At 32.3% G+C, this 14,315-nt stretch overlaps 1 protein-coding gene across 3 annotated transcripts in view; it reads right to left on the bottom strand.

Annotated features, from left to right (window-relative positions):
- Positions 1 to 14,315, bottom strand: part of LOC129235305 (probable methyltransferase-like protein 25) — a 71,345-nt gene that overhangs the window by 27,446 nt on the left and 29,584 nt on the right. The window lies entirely within an intron of this gene.

Below are 14,315 nucleotides of genomic sequence, written 5' to 3'. Positions count from 1 at the left end.
TTCCATATACAGTCGAGTCTCCATATAACGAAGTCGCAACGGACCTTTAAAAAGGTTCGTTATATAGAAACTTCGCTATATAGAAAGTAGTAAATTTTTATGGTTAATTTTTCATGTACATGAAGTTAAATCCTATTTTTTTTTAAGGTTATATACATGAAAACACGAAAAATATTGAGTATTTTGAAGTTAATTTAACATAAGTAACAACTTAAAAAATGAAACTAAATGAATTAACTAAAATTTAATTAGGAATGCCACTTGCATCTGTTGCACAATTGGTGAATTTTAGTAAATTTTTACATAAATAGGTTAAAGAAATCATACCTAAATTTAGTCAACAACAGTAGTTTTGCACTGAAAATAGTCCGTGATTTTTTGCTGCACTTTTGAAACACATTTTTCGTAAAATTCTTCACAAGAGTGAAGTGATTTAAACACTTCTTCTGGAACATCTTCTTGGTATTGCAATCCGCAACGAATGGTGTCAAAAGCTTTTCTGATCTCATATGTGGATGGTTTCGATGGGTAGTATATTTCCGTATCTTGATCTTACTCCTCATCATTGTCATCATTACTCATTACATTTGAGTCCAGAATTTCTTCTTCCGTCAAATGACCAGTAGTTGACAAACCATCATCAATTGTGAAAAAATCTTCTAAACTGACATCATCTGTAAAACTATTCTTCTCACGGTAACCGTCCCAAATTTCTGTAACATCTGGCTCACTGTCCACGTGAGACTCCTGTTCTTGTTCTCCTGATGAAAATTCCTTCGCAAATCCAGCTTTTCTAAATGAATTGGAAATTGTTGTGACTTTCACATCAGATTGCCAAGCTTTAGACAATTCTGAAATGCAAGTCCTCAAGTCTACATATGTTTTAGAAAACTGTTGGTTTTCTTCAACACAGGCAATCATTTTTCGCAAAATTCGCTTTCGGTAGTAGACTTTTAAATTTTTAATTATCCCCTGATCCATCGGTTGCAATTTCGAGGTAGTGTTTGGAGGAAGAAAGATAAGTCTTATGTTCTTCACTTTGGATTTCACTTCAGGTGGATGTGATGGGCAATTGTCTACAAATAATGCAATCTTTCTTTTTTCTTTCCCAAACTTTTTGCCCAAGTCCAATAACCACTTCTCAAAAATTTCGCCTGTCATCCAAGCTTTTCTACTGTTCTGATAGTTCACTTCTAAGGATTTGATGCCTTTGAAACATCTAGGGTTTTTACTCTTCCCAATAACTAGCAACTTCAGCTTTTCTTCCCCTGTCATATTTGAAGTAACCAATACTGTAATTCTGTCTTTGCTACGTTTTCCACCAAAACACTTGTCTCCTTTAAAAGTAAGAGTTTTATCAGGGAGACATTTGAAAAAGAGTCCCATTTGATCGCAATTAAACACGTCTTTTGGCTGGTACTCTTTTAATACCGGTTTTAACACTTCATTTTTCCACTGCTCACAACTTTCATCCAACACATCAACACTTTCTCCTGAAACTACTTTGTGCACCAACATGTGACGTTTTTTAAATTTGTCCAACCATCCAACACTTGCTTGGAATTCCGAGTAGCCTAATGCGTTGGCAAACTGCAATGCCTTTTCTTTAATTAGCTAACCTGACAAAGGTAACTTCTGATCCCGCACGGAATGAATCCATTTTAAAACTGCTTGATCGACGTCGTCATACACGCACAATCGTACTCGTTTTGCATTGGAATTCCCTACTTCACCAGCTTTACTTAAAATGGAATCCTTATTTTTTAGTATAGTGGATACACTGTTAGCAGGAATGCCATATTTTGCGGCTACATCTTTCTTCTTGATGCCACTTTCCACATCATTGAGAAGTGAAATTTTTTCTTTTATGGTTAAACACTTTCTCTTCCGACATTTTGAGCAACGCAGCACGTTGCAGAGCAAGATGAAAATGAGCGAAATGTGCACGTCAGTTCAAGAGTGAGAATTCATCACACCACATCCGGTCAACACATTTTCAAGAAACCTCACCCCCTCTGGGAATTCTTCCCTCCTCCTTTCAAGTCTCTCTCCTTCCATCGACACAAGTGACAAAAAGAAAGGAATGTTGAAAGACAAGATAAGAAAGTTGTAGTATGAGTAATCCTCGACAAAAGCACCAGAAGAAAGACTTCTATTTTCGGAAACATCGTCTTTCTCCCACATAAAAACTTCGCAATAGAGAAATTTGGCCATTTGATATTCGTTAAAGAGAGACAGATTTGCATGCTTTTTTATTGAAACTTTCAGTGTCACCAAACATGCTTCGTTATATAGAGAACTTCGCTAAATAGAGTGTTCGCTATACGGAGATTCGACTGTAATTAAACACTTTATACAAGCTGAATCATTGGACACCATAATTACAAAATGACATCTGATGGTCATTTTAATCCCTAGCATAAAAATTATTATTTTCAAATTGATAAAAAAGTTTTAAACACTATGTCATGATTTGAGAATATAAGCACCTTTAATTTCCTATATTTACATGTCTGTCATAATAAAATAACACAGTGTAATTAAAATAAATTTAAATTTATTAAGATCTCCAAGAGCTATCTATATCTTTGGTAAGTCTGATAAGCATTAAAACTAGAATTGAAGAATGATGTTGGCTTAAATTAACTCGGATGGAATAGGATAAACATTTTTGAATAGGCGTGAAGTCTTTATTAAAAAAACAAAAACAAATCAAGTGTAAGAAGGGTTGAAAATATTAGTCTACAAAAAGGTATTATTGTCTAAGCAGTAGAATGGCATAGCAGATAAAAATGAGATAGTGTTACAGAAGCGGATGCAATCGGATTTCAAAAGCTACATCTAACGATTGCATGCACTGTCACTCTCCAGCATTTCCTCCTCCACTCCTGTTCCACCCTCTTCACCAACAGCAAAAAGTTCCTTACTTCTTTCTACTCAATAAAAAATGTGTCCCTCAGCAAGAATCCTGATGGGAAGGTCGGGACAGAAGGAAAGTGAGGGGGTATTTGTGTGATCGCTAGAAAGTGGCTGTGAAATGGGCGTGGCAAAACAATGAGCATACAAGTCTTCAGCAAAAACTAAAATATGTATACAAGAAGGTTTGAAAATAATAGTCTGCAAAAATTATAAAGGTTTAAGTGATAGGATGGCATAGTAGATAAAAATGAGAGTGTGGTTATGGAAGTGGATGCAATCCATTTCAAAATGCATAAACGCTGACGCTTTCTACATCATTCTTGAGCCTTTTTCCCTCCCCACCCACGAAACGAAGTTCCTTTCTTCTTTCAACCTTAGAAAGAACACGTGAGTCAGCAAAAATCCTGACGGGAAGAACGCGATAGCAATCGATCGCTTGAAAATGCTTGGCGGCCGGGAAATAAACAAAATACAAAAGGCAGAAAATCGCGGATCCGCGGAAGATTTTCATCCCTAGAAATTTCGTTACAACGAGTACCAATGCAACAAAATATCCGTTTTAACAAAATAAATTTTCATTCTAAAGATTTAATTTCTACAAAATGACGAACTTCATGACAGTGAAAAACCCAAAACAACAAACAAAACTTTTGCTCCCTTGAAGTTCCTCACAACGGGATTTTACTGTATAAAAATAAAATTGCTATTAGATGAAGTTACAGCACTTTTTCAAGGAAAAAAAATTCTGTTGATTTTGTAAAACTTAAAGTCAGTTAATTACAAATCAAATGAATGCGACTGTTTTGCCAGCAACCATAACTATACACAGTGGCATTAGAAATTGTGCAAATCTGATAGATTAAAAGCAAGAAGAGAAACTGAAAACAAGTTCAAACAATAAACTCAAAAGATTGTTTTAGACCCCCTACAACATGTGTGGTCAACTGCAGAAATTAAAACCTTTTAAGTGCCAATGCTCCCAAACGGGAACATCAATTTGAAAAAATCGTAAAAAATAAAGTTTAGCTAGGGGGGATTTAATTTTTTTTCTATTTATTGCCAAAAATAGACATGATTTTTTGAAAAAAAAACTAGTATACTGATTTTTTTCTCCAAAAATTCGCAAAAATGTACTTTTTTACCGATTTTCACGGAAACAGATTAAAAAATTTATATATTTTTTGAGAAATGCTTAATTGTTTTGATATTTTAGAGTAACAATAAATAGGAATCCTTTTTGATGACCAAAAATGACCAATAATAATTTGCAACAAAAATGTCGATCTTATAAGCGAACAAACTTCTTTTTCCCCGATAGGGAACATTGGCGTAATCCACTATTGAAAAGTGGGGAATTTACGCCGCTGCGTAAGTTCTCTTATCTGATTATTGAAAGCCTAAGAATTGAAAACAACTTCTATTTATGCATCTAAAAGCAGATGGGCGACATTTTGACCTTTCAATGTTCCCCTTTCTGTCCCCTCCCTCCCCTTCGTCTCCAGTTTTAGGGTGGGAGTGATATTGAAAAATCGCTTTGTATGTGGAAATGAAGATGTTTACAGCTCTTCTCAAGTACCCTGCTTAGGCTTCAATCTGTTAGCAATAAATTCCTTTCCTTGGTCACGTGAGACTTTCCAGAGCGTCCCTCAATCATCCATTTCTTTTTGGCCTACTTTACCAGTAAAAGTCATACAAAGAAGCATAAAGTAAAATTTAATGCATCTTTAAAAATCCTGAAAAACAAACAAAAAAAATTCACCCTCAAATAACGTTTGGGTGAATAGTCCAATTCAAAAGATTTTTTTTTTTTTTGGTCGACAGATCTCGGCAAGGACACCCCATTCCCATATTTCCTTTTTTTATTTGAACTATTTTTTGTTCAATTTTGAACAGTTAAAATCCTCAACATAAGCACCTATGGGGAAACTGAAAGTCAATCTTGATCCTGAACTAAATTGCAAATTTAGTTCAAACAAATTTTGTTTGAAACAGCTCTTGTTGACCATCTTCCAACACCTTAAATTTTAGAGCAGTCGACTCCGACTCCTGTACCCGAAACTTAGTGGGACTCCGACTTCAAAACTCCGTAGCTTTGGGAAAAATTTAGACACAGAGAAAAAAATGATTGACTCTGACTCTTGGATTTCATGTAATTGCAGGGCTCATAGTCCTCCTATATCTCCTGTATTTCCTATATTTTCACAATTTGTCAGATATTCTCCTATATTTCCTATATTTTCTCACTAACTCCTATATATATTTTTTTTTGTCGGACGTTAAATGCTACTCAAAAATGCAAAAACCTTTGATCGATTTTTTTTCTTCTTTCTCCTCTGCACAAGGTTCGTACGCTCCTTCAAAATTCCTTCATTTTGGTTTTAACTCCTTCAAAACTCCTTCGTTTTTGGTCCAAGACTACATAATCTTCCTCTGTGACAGTAATTTATAATACTTTGATTGACAACTAACTTCGTCACAAGGGTGATTTTAATGTAACAATTTCGTGCATTTACTTTTTTCATAACAATGTGATTTCCGAATTGATCATAGCTAAGTCATAAAAGTTGAAGGTGAAAATTTTATTAGAAGACTAAAACATTTCATAAGTGAAGTAAAACATGCTTAAATGGCGCTTGGCTATTTTTTCAAGTTTTACAGTTTTACGATTTTTGGTTTTTCCCTCCACCACACTCAGCAGCAAGTTAGGTGGTCTAACTATTATTTAAATATTTAAAGCTACATAAGTAGATGTACTATATTAAGTGATTGTGTTAAAAAAAAAAAAAAAAAAACAATTGTTTAGTAAATCGCTTTAATTACAATTTTTAACTTGTTTTCAATTAATTCTTTTTCTTTTAATGAATTTACTTTGTAATTTTAATAGTATAACATGTTAACTTTAAGTGTACTGCTGTAAAGATTTTTAAAGCTTTTAATTTTGTCACATATAATCTTACATGGAGTTTAAATGACCGATTGTAACTCAAACGATTGTTTTTGAAAATGCCCTGTACAGATTTTGGTACCAATTCAACTTTGAGTACTTCAAATGTTTCAAAGCTTGTAGCTTGTTGAAAAAATGTAACTATCTTGATGAAATAAGTGTTATTTTATAGTATTTTGTCTGTTTTTCCAAATATGTGTCCATGGAAAAACATTCCTATATTTTTCCATTTTGTGTGGAGATTTTCCAAAAATTTCAGAAATCACTCCTCATCTCAGAAATTTTTCTTTTTTGGGCTCATTTTTTTTCTATCCACTCGGTTATGGTTACAAATTGCAGAGGATAATGAATAGTTCTATGCTCCACTTGGGCTCTTCTAACACCCCTTTCATTTGGCAGATTAGGTCAAATTCAAACTTGATACATGTGTATACATATAATATACACACACATGAACTGTAAGTTATGGATAATGTCATTAGAGTGAGCGACGGGTAATTGAATCGGCCACTTTAATGAATCAATTCCTCAAAAAAGAAACGAAATTCAGTTTTAACATTTAACATATTTGAATCAAACACGCCGCTTAAATGAATCAAGCATATGAGACTGACCATTTCTCTCTCTCCCCGACAAACGTGATGCATTAGAGCAGTCTTTTTTCTTTGACTTTGTTTAGTAAAATAAGTTTTTTTTCTTCTGTAAATAGTGAAACAAAGGGGAGGCAGAGTGTTGCACAATTTTTGTAATGATTGTTTCGAGACATGGAGTCGACGGGACTTTTCGTTGTTAGTGTTAGCATTGAAACGATGAGGTACCAATACCAAGGACTACAGGTAGATTGATGACATTGAAAAAAGAATGTTTAAATTTATTATTACCTAGTTTTAGCAATTAAAAAGAGAGATGCATTTTTCGAAGCACATAAGTTAAAATCTAAATTTTGTAATTGCTTTTTCATACTGTTTTGTGATTAAATTCTTAAAATAATCAGAGAATGGATATTTTGGGTTCAAGGTATACTTCTAATGATATCTCGTAAGTTCTTTGAAATTGTATATAGAATTCCATGTTTAAAAAAAACGCACGCACAATTTTGCTTAATTGAATTAAAATTGTCTTAAACAAACATGATTCATTTTAGCGACGGTGGGTACAAAAATTCATTTGCTCTCACATCTGTGACTCATGCAAAATAGAATTGTATTGAAAACATTAGATAAAAAAAAAATTTTTGAAAATTTCTTCTTGCATTTGAGTAAAAGGATGCTCAAGAGTCCTGTTTTCATGAAACAATTCAATATTTTACACTTGGAACATAGAGCGGCGTTTAAAAGGTTAAGGACTTTGAATGGAAAGAAAGTACTTGAACGTAACGGCCGTAAGGGGTTTTTAATGACAGAGAACCTCGAAAAAAAGTTTCTGAATTTATGCACATTTACATTTGAAAAGCCCACTTTAAGTATAAATAGTATCAATGTATGATTTACAAATAAAACAAGCAAATATTTTCACATTAAAAGTAAAAATCAACAGTACTAAAGAAAAGCTCCATAGAAAAAGAAAAATGTAATGATCAGGGTCATTCTAGGATAAACGGTCAATTTCATGACCTGGGCTTAAAAACGCTAACTAAGCAAATCAATTATGCATACCTAAAATTTTTTACATGTCTTTCTTTTCATGTGCTACCCTGCACATGAGTGTGCTAGTTACAATGTGGGAGAGAAAGAAAAATTCAATATTTTTGAAATATAATAATTTGTAAACGACACTCATTACCTTGGCATGTTCCAAACTGCTAACTTGGTTATTTGAAGGTTTATTTTAAGAATTGAAAAGCTTTAAAAGCAAACTTAACAATTTAAGAGTTTTATTTCATTTCTGTATTTTAACTATATTTGAAAATTAAGGCATTACAAAAAGAAATTCAACACCTTATCTTGCATAAGAATTTTCCGAGAGGTAAATATCATTAGCATTGTACACAAGTTTTTTTTTTTCTTTTTCTTTCTCCCCCCCCCACTAAATGGTACCTTCACATTCAATGAACTGTTGGCAAAATATGACTACTTGTCCTTACAAGCAGACTAGTTAACTTTGATTTCAACTCAGAAAATTTGACATTTTTATTCAAAATTTTCAGAGTATTTATAATGCGCTATTAAAAAGTTCATTATTATACTTCAAATTTCTCAATGATTTATATAAATAGCTTTAGGATTACAATTTAAAATAAATACTTGTATTTGTTTTCAAATGCTATAATTTGCCTTAATTACACTAGAAATTTGAAAATATCAATACCACAGCATCTTGAAAACATGGTTTTGATGTCAAGCGACATGATAGGGTCATTCCATATAAAATCAACAAATGGGCCGTGCCGCACCATTTTTGATTTTGATGAAATTTGGTTGGTAATATGTACCAACATCATGTACTCCAAAACACCTTGTTTTATTTCTTGAAAAAAATTTTTCTCTGAGATATAGCCCTTTGTTTGTTCCACGGATGCGTAAAATTTGCCTTTTTTGACCTTTCTTCTGGGAGCTGTAGTGGATTTATTTATATTAGTCGAAAGATCAAATACGGCTTATTGTAAAGCTAAAAGAATGAACTTTTGTTTGTGCATAATTAAAAACTATTTAAGTTAAACCTAACTAGAAAAATTTCAAGGTCAAAGCGTGGTTAAAAAACTGCTGTTTTGGTTATTTTGGGAATGAAAATAACAACAAAGGACTTTCATTAACAGGCTGATTTTTTTTTCTGTTGCACTTAGGTATACATACTAGAAGCAGAAGAAAAATTAAGCTACTACTGATAGTCCTTCATTATGAAAAAATTGCTTAAACTTGAGAAAAAAGGAAAAATGTACTTTTTCACCCTCCAAAAAAGCCCGGTAGGTAAGGAGATAAAAATCTAAAAATGCTATGGTAAGAAGCCGTCACATTGCCCTTTAAAACAAAACAAAAACTGTCTTGTTATTCCAAGGCGTAGAGGAGATATAAGGGTTTCAAAACTGAAACATTTAGGGTTTTTTTTTTTTTTTTTTTTTTTTTTTTTGCACAAGTTGGAATATTATGAGCGTTAAATGAATCTCTTTGTGAAATTTGTTTATTTAAAAAAAAAAAAAATTGCCCTCAGCTAGCAGACGACATTTTCCAATAAACTGCTACAGTAAAAAACTATAGAATTAGACACAAAACATAATTGAGATAAATCAAATAACCACTTGATAAAATTTTACATCGCTAAGTTTTTACATTGTCCTTTAAAATAAAACAGAAACTATCCTTTTATTTCTTGGTGAAAATCAGATATAAGCTTTTAAATAATACAAAACGACTGTCTGCATGCTATTTGATACAATGTTAAAAAAAAAAAAAACATGCTAGTTACCAAATGAAACACATTTGAGATAAATTTAACTGAAATATAGTGAAATAAAATTATGTACAATAAATGACGTTCAGGTTTAAGTAAATATTCTTACACAATATAATTTTACACAAAAATTGCTTTTAGTTTTTACTTCGTGTTTACAGTTTTGTGTCTAGCGTTTTACTGGAATTTTTTTGTTGACAGTAACAGCCTTGAATTCTTCTAACAGAGATGGCAAACGGACATGAAGAATCCCGAAGCTGACAGGAACAAAACTGCAAAGTTCTTGTTTGTGGGACAGGAATTGCAAGTTCGAACCTTGCCTGCAATTGATGTTTAGTGTCTTCAATATTTTGCTTTGGGCAAAATACAAATTCAATATTTTTGATATTTTTTGAGCAGTACTCAAACATATCAAGCGGATTTTTAATTTGGTTTTCTAATGTTCTTTGAAGACTAGCTTTTCTTCACAATCCTTTTAACAGCCCCACCAATACCGTCACATGGTCCCTTTCCATGGCATGTGGCGAAAAAATGCCACTCAGCTTTCATTCCAAAATCCTGTTGGTGGTAACACAAATTTATGAAATTTTTCTTGTTCTTGTGCTGGGCAGCTGACCCATCAGAAAAAAAAATATTCTTTCAGATCAGGAAAGTATGCCTTTAAATTTTCAATTACTAATTTCTGGAAAGCGTGAAAAGCTGCAGTACTATGTTCTAATGAGTCACTAATTACGCAAAAGCAACGGTTTTTCAACTCCTCATTTTCTTTTAAGTATAACATAAAAGGATGAACTGTTGTTTGGTTGCTTGACCAATGTTATGCTTGTACTTCATCTTGTATAATGAAAGAAAAATTTTCAGAAAAGTCTCCCATTAATATATGCATTCTTTCTCTTGCAGATCTTTCTTCTTTAAGTTCATGAATTCTGTTTTTTTTTTTTTATTTTTTTTTTTTATTTTTTTTTATGAAATGATGAACTTTAAGTTTCTCTAACATTTCATGTAACTTCTCCAAATATTCTGCAAAAGGAAGAAGACTGGTTGACAGCTCGCAGCAGTCCGTAGATACCCATTGTGAACATTTTATCTCTGTTTCATTCTTTTCAAAATCTTTCTATCCTTTATCAAGTATTTCCCGCAGCTTATCTGTTCCTGCACATTCACTACACTTTACAAGAATACAAGAATCTCTATCAGTGTTGCAGACCATACAAGTGAGGAGATACTTGTAGTCTATGTCTGATTTCAAGGCCGAGAGCATTAGTTTTACGTTCTGGTGGATGATGCATACCATACAGAATGAGTTCCAGATGCTCCGGCTAGAATACAGAATTTAGGTCTCAGATCTGCAAATTTTGAAAACCCTATCTTTATAAGGGGATATTTTTCTTTGAAAGCTCTGCAAAGTTCTTTAAGGTTGCATAAAATTAACCTTTTTTGGACATTAACTTTTTCTCCGTCAGGTTTTCTGACTGATATGCAGTCTCTTTGTCCGGCCAGAATTCTACTGTTCTCATTTTCGTAAAATTGATGTACAGTTTTGACTGAGTTTCATCAAGCTTATTCCTGGTTTTATTCTTTCGAATTTCTGGCAGAATACCGTCTTTTTGTACTAAATATTTGGATTGTCGAGCAAGGTACTGACTGACGTTAAATTCCCTCTGGATTTTATCAATGCTCCAACTACTAGGAACTAAACTTAAAATATTTACTTTTTCTTGTGTATAAAATACAACTTTTATTTTTTCTTTGAGCTTGTGAATTAGTTGTTCATACTCATTACCTAAATTACAATGCAAGTTTTGTGAGAAATTCTCATTGTCAGCAGAAATGTTCAAACCAAAGGCTTTACTTAGTTTTTCAGCTGCAGATTTAGCTATTTTACTATCTTTCTTCTTTAAAATTGAATCCCTTTCTTCAGCTGAACGCTTCTGTGCATTTACTGGAGAAATGTTAAGGGCTATGCAAGCTTTGTTTACTTTTTTGACGAGAGCAGGTTTCGGTTCAAAAGTGCCTAAGCACTCATTTTCAATGTCACTATCTGTGTCTCGTTTAGAGGTTCTAATTTTGTCCAAACATCTTGAACATAACGCTTTTCCTGGAATTAATTTCAGATTAGAATTGCACATTGAAAGTTCAATTGATATTTGTCTTAGGGATTTTTAATAGATTTTGAGTGAATATTGTAGGGGTCGGAGCAAGATTTTCCATAAATATAAAAGTATCTGTTCAAAAACTTTTCCCTATGAAAAGTACAAACATTCTCTATATCACCGCACTAATTGAAAATAATTTTATATCTTCATCTGCGAATTCAATGACTGAATGTAATTCTGAATGTTTAGGGTAATGTAATTTATGACATATCTCTTTTGTAAAGATTCCAATAGAACCTCCAAGAGTCCTCCATCATACAACTTAACCTTTGTAACAAAGGTTTCGTTCTAAGAGCGCTGCATTGTCAAATCAAATAAAAGACTTGGGAGAAAAAGCAGAAGCTGAGTTGTTTATGAGAAACTTACATTATCTGCAAATTTAATTCTATGTCGTTTGGAAAACTAATTCGTTATTTGCATTGCCAATTGGTAATTATCGTTGACTAAAATCCAAAATTTAAAAAAAAAAAAATGTTTACACTTTACAATAAAACCATTTGTGCTATAAATACCAAATAGAACATAATTTTAAGTGGTTATTAGATTTAATTTAAATCGGTTTTGTGACTAATTATATCGAAAAATTAACAAATTTCACAAAGCAGATTCATTTAATACTCATAATACTCCAACTTGTGCTAAAAAAAAAAACCCCCTAAATGTTTCAGTTTTGAAACGCTTATATCTCCTCTACGCCTTGGAATAACAAGACAGTTTTTGTTTTGTTTTAAAAGGCAATGTGACGGCTTCTTACCATGGCATTTTTAGATTTTTATCCCCTTACCTACCGGGCTTTTTTGGAGGGTGAAAAAGTACATTTTTCATTTTTTCTCAAGTTTAAGCAATTTTTTCATAATGAAGGACTATCAGTAGTAGCTTAATTTTTCTTCTGCTTCTAGTATGTATACCTAAGTGCAACAGAAAAAAAAATTAGCCTATTACTGAAAGTTCCTTCGTTGTTATTTTCATGCCCAAAATAACCATAACAGCAGTTTTTTAACCACGCTTTGACCTTGAAAGTTTTCTAGTTAGGTTTAACTTAAATAGTTTTTTATTATGCACAAACAAAAGTTCATTCTTTTAGCTTTACAATAAGCCGTATTTGATCTTTCGACTAATATAAATAAATCCACTACAGCTCCCAGAAGAAAGGTCAAAAAAAGCAAATTTTACGCATCCGCGGAGCAACGAAAGGGCTATATCTCAGGAAAAAAATTTTTTCAAGAAATAAAACAAACTGTTTTGGAGTACATGATGTTAGTACATATTACCAACCAAATTTCATCAAAATCTGAAATGGTGCGGCACGGAGGTTTCTGAAAATTTGTTGATTTTATATGGAATGACTCGATAACTTAAAAAGAAGGGGGGGAAAATCACAAATGTTCCTTCACTGAAATTTTTATTAGTTTATTATACAGACATACTTAGTATTTATTTTGTGAACATTAGAAGGGAAAGGAAAAATTAAATCTTCAAATTTAATTCCATTTCTCTTAAGCAATTTAATTTTTTTACATCATTTATTTAACTTGAGCTTACTTATCTTTCTGTTCTCATTTCCATGTTTCTAGCTCTCACTCCCCGTTTCAAACATTATTACCACATTTCTGGTTTGCTATTACCATTTACCAAATGATGAAAACATAATAAATTAATTAAAGCTGTAATCAAGGCAAGCAATCTCTGCTGGATTTCTTTTTTTTTTTTTTTTTCATAATTGTAGACATGAAGGATTGCAATGGCATAAAAGAAAGCGAATCAAAATATTTTTTTTTTTTAACTGAAACCAAAACTGACCATCCTCCAAGAGTAACCCATCATCTTGTACCAAGCTGAATAATACAGATAAATCAAAGATTGTTTGGCACAAATTTGCAATAACAATTGAATACATGTCCCTAGGAAGTATGACAAGCCCCATTTTTCAGGAAAGAATGGAGCTGTGCAAGACAAATGGCCACATTCATAGCTATTTTTTTCTGCTTAGATCCATGCTTTGCATGGGAGAATTCTTATTGCTCTCACATATGCACTTGTAATTGCCATTGACAACAAGCACCAAACAATGTTGGATGCCCCAAAGCAGAATACTTTACAATGTTCTGCAACGTAAAATCATTTGACCAAAATTGTTCTGCAAGTACTTCAAGCATTGTACGCGAAAAAACGTTGACATTTTCCACAAATTGCGTGCCAAAAATCAAAATCGTTTCATATTGGAGGTTTATATATATATATATATATATATATATATATTTATATATATATATATATATATATATATATATAGTTTATATATATATATATATATATAACTGGACTGTTGCTATTTATTTCTGTGGAAATGAGATATATTTCCGGAACCTTCACAGCTTTCAACCAAATGACTAATTAAAGAGCACTGAATTTGTAAAATTAGTTGATCATGAAAACTATAAAATCAAAAAAAACTTTAACAAGGTGTCAAACCTAAACCGATTGAGATTCTCCAAAAATAATTTATATGCTTTCTAAAATGCATAGAAAGAGCAAAGATACAAAGTTTCTAAAAATCTGAACCTAGGTATCAAACCACATTTTTTTGGTTAATTTTGCATGGCATGAAAGAGTAATTAAAATAATGCTTTTAAAAAAAAAAATTACTGAAATAATAAATGAAATGAGTAGAGTTTTGGTTGTATATAATAAAACACTTCAAAACTTTCTAAATATTTGAAATATTTTCTGGATGCAAAGGGATTGAAATCTCAAATGTGACACGCAATTTCTGGCGATGGACGTGTTTCAATGTTGGCATGTTTCCAAAACATACCTGTGTGGCGGAAAATGAAATGGATGAAGATCGATTGGGAAATTGCTACAAAGGACTTATCGAATTCAACATCGCGAGCTTTCCGCCAAATTAT

The sequence above is a fragment of the Uloborus diversus genome, chromosome 2, assembly GCF_026930045.1.
Source record: "Uloborus diversus isolate 005 chromosome 2, Udiv.v.3.1, whole genome shotgun sequence".
In the NCBI taxonomy this organism is placed as follows: Eukaryota; Metazoa; Arthropoda; class Arachnida; order Araneae; family Uloboridae; genus Uloborus; species Uloborus diversus.
This window is presented reverse-complemented; position numbering and strand designations above follow the sequence as displayed.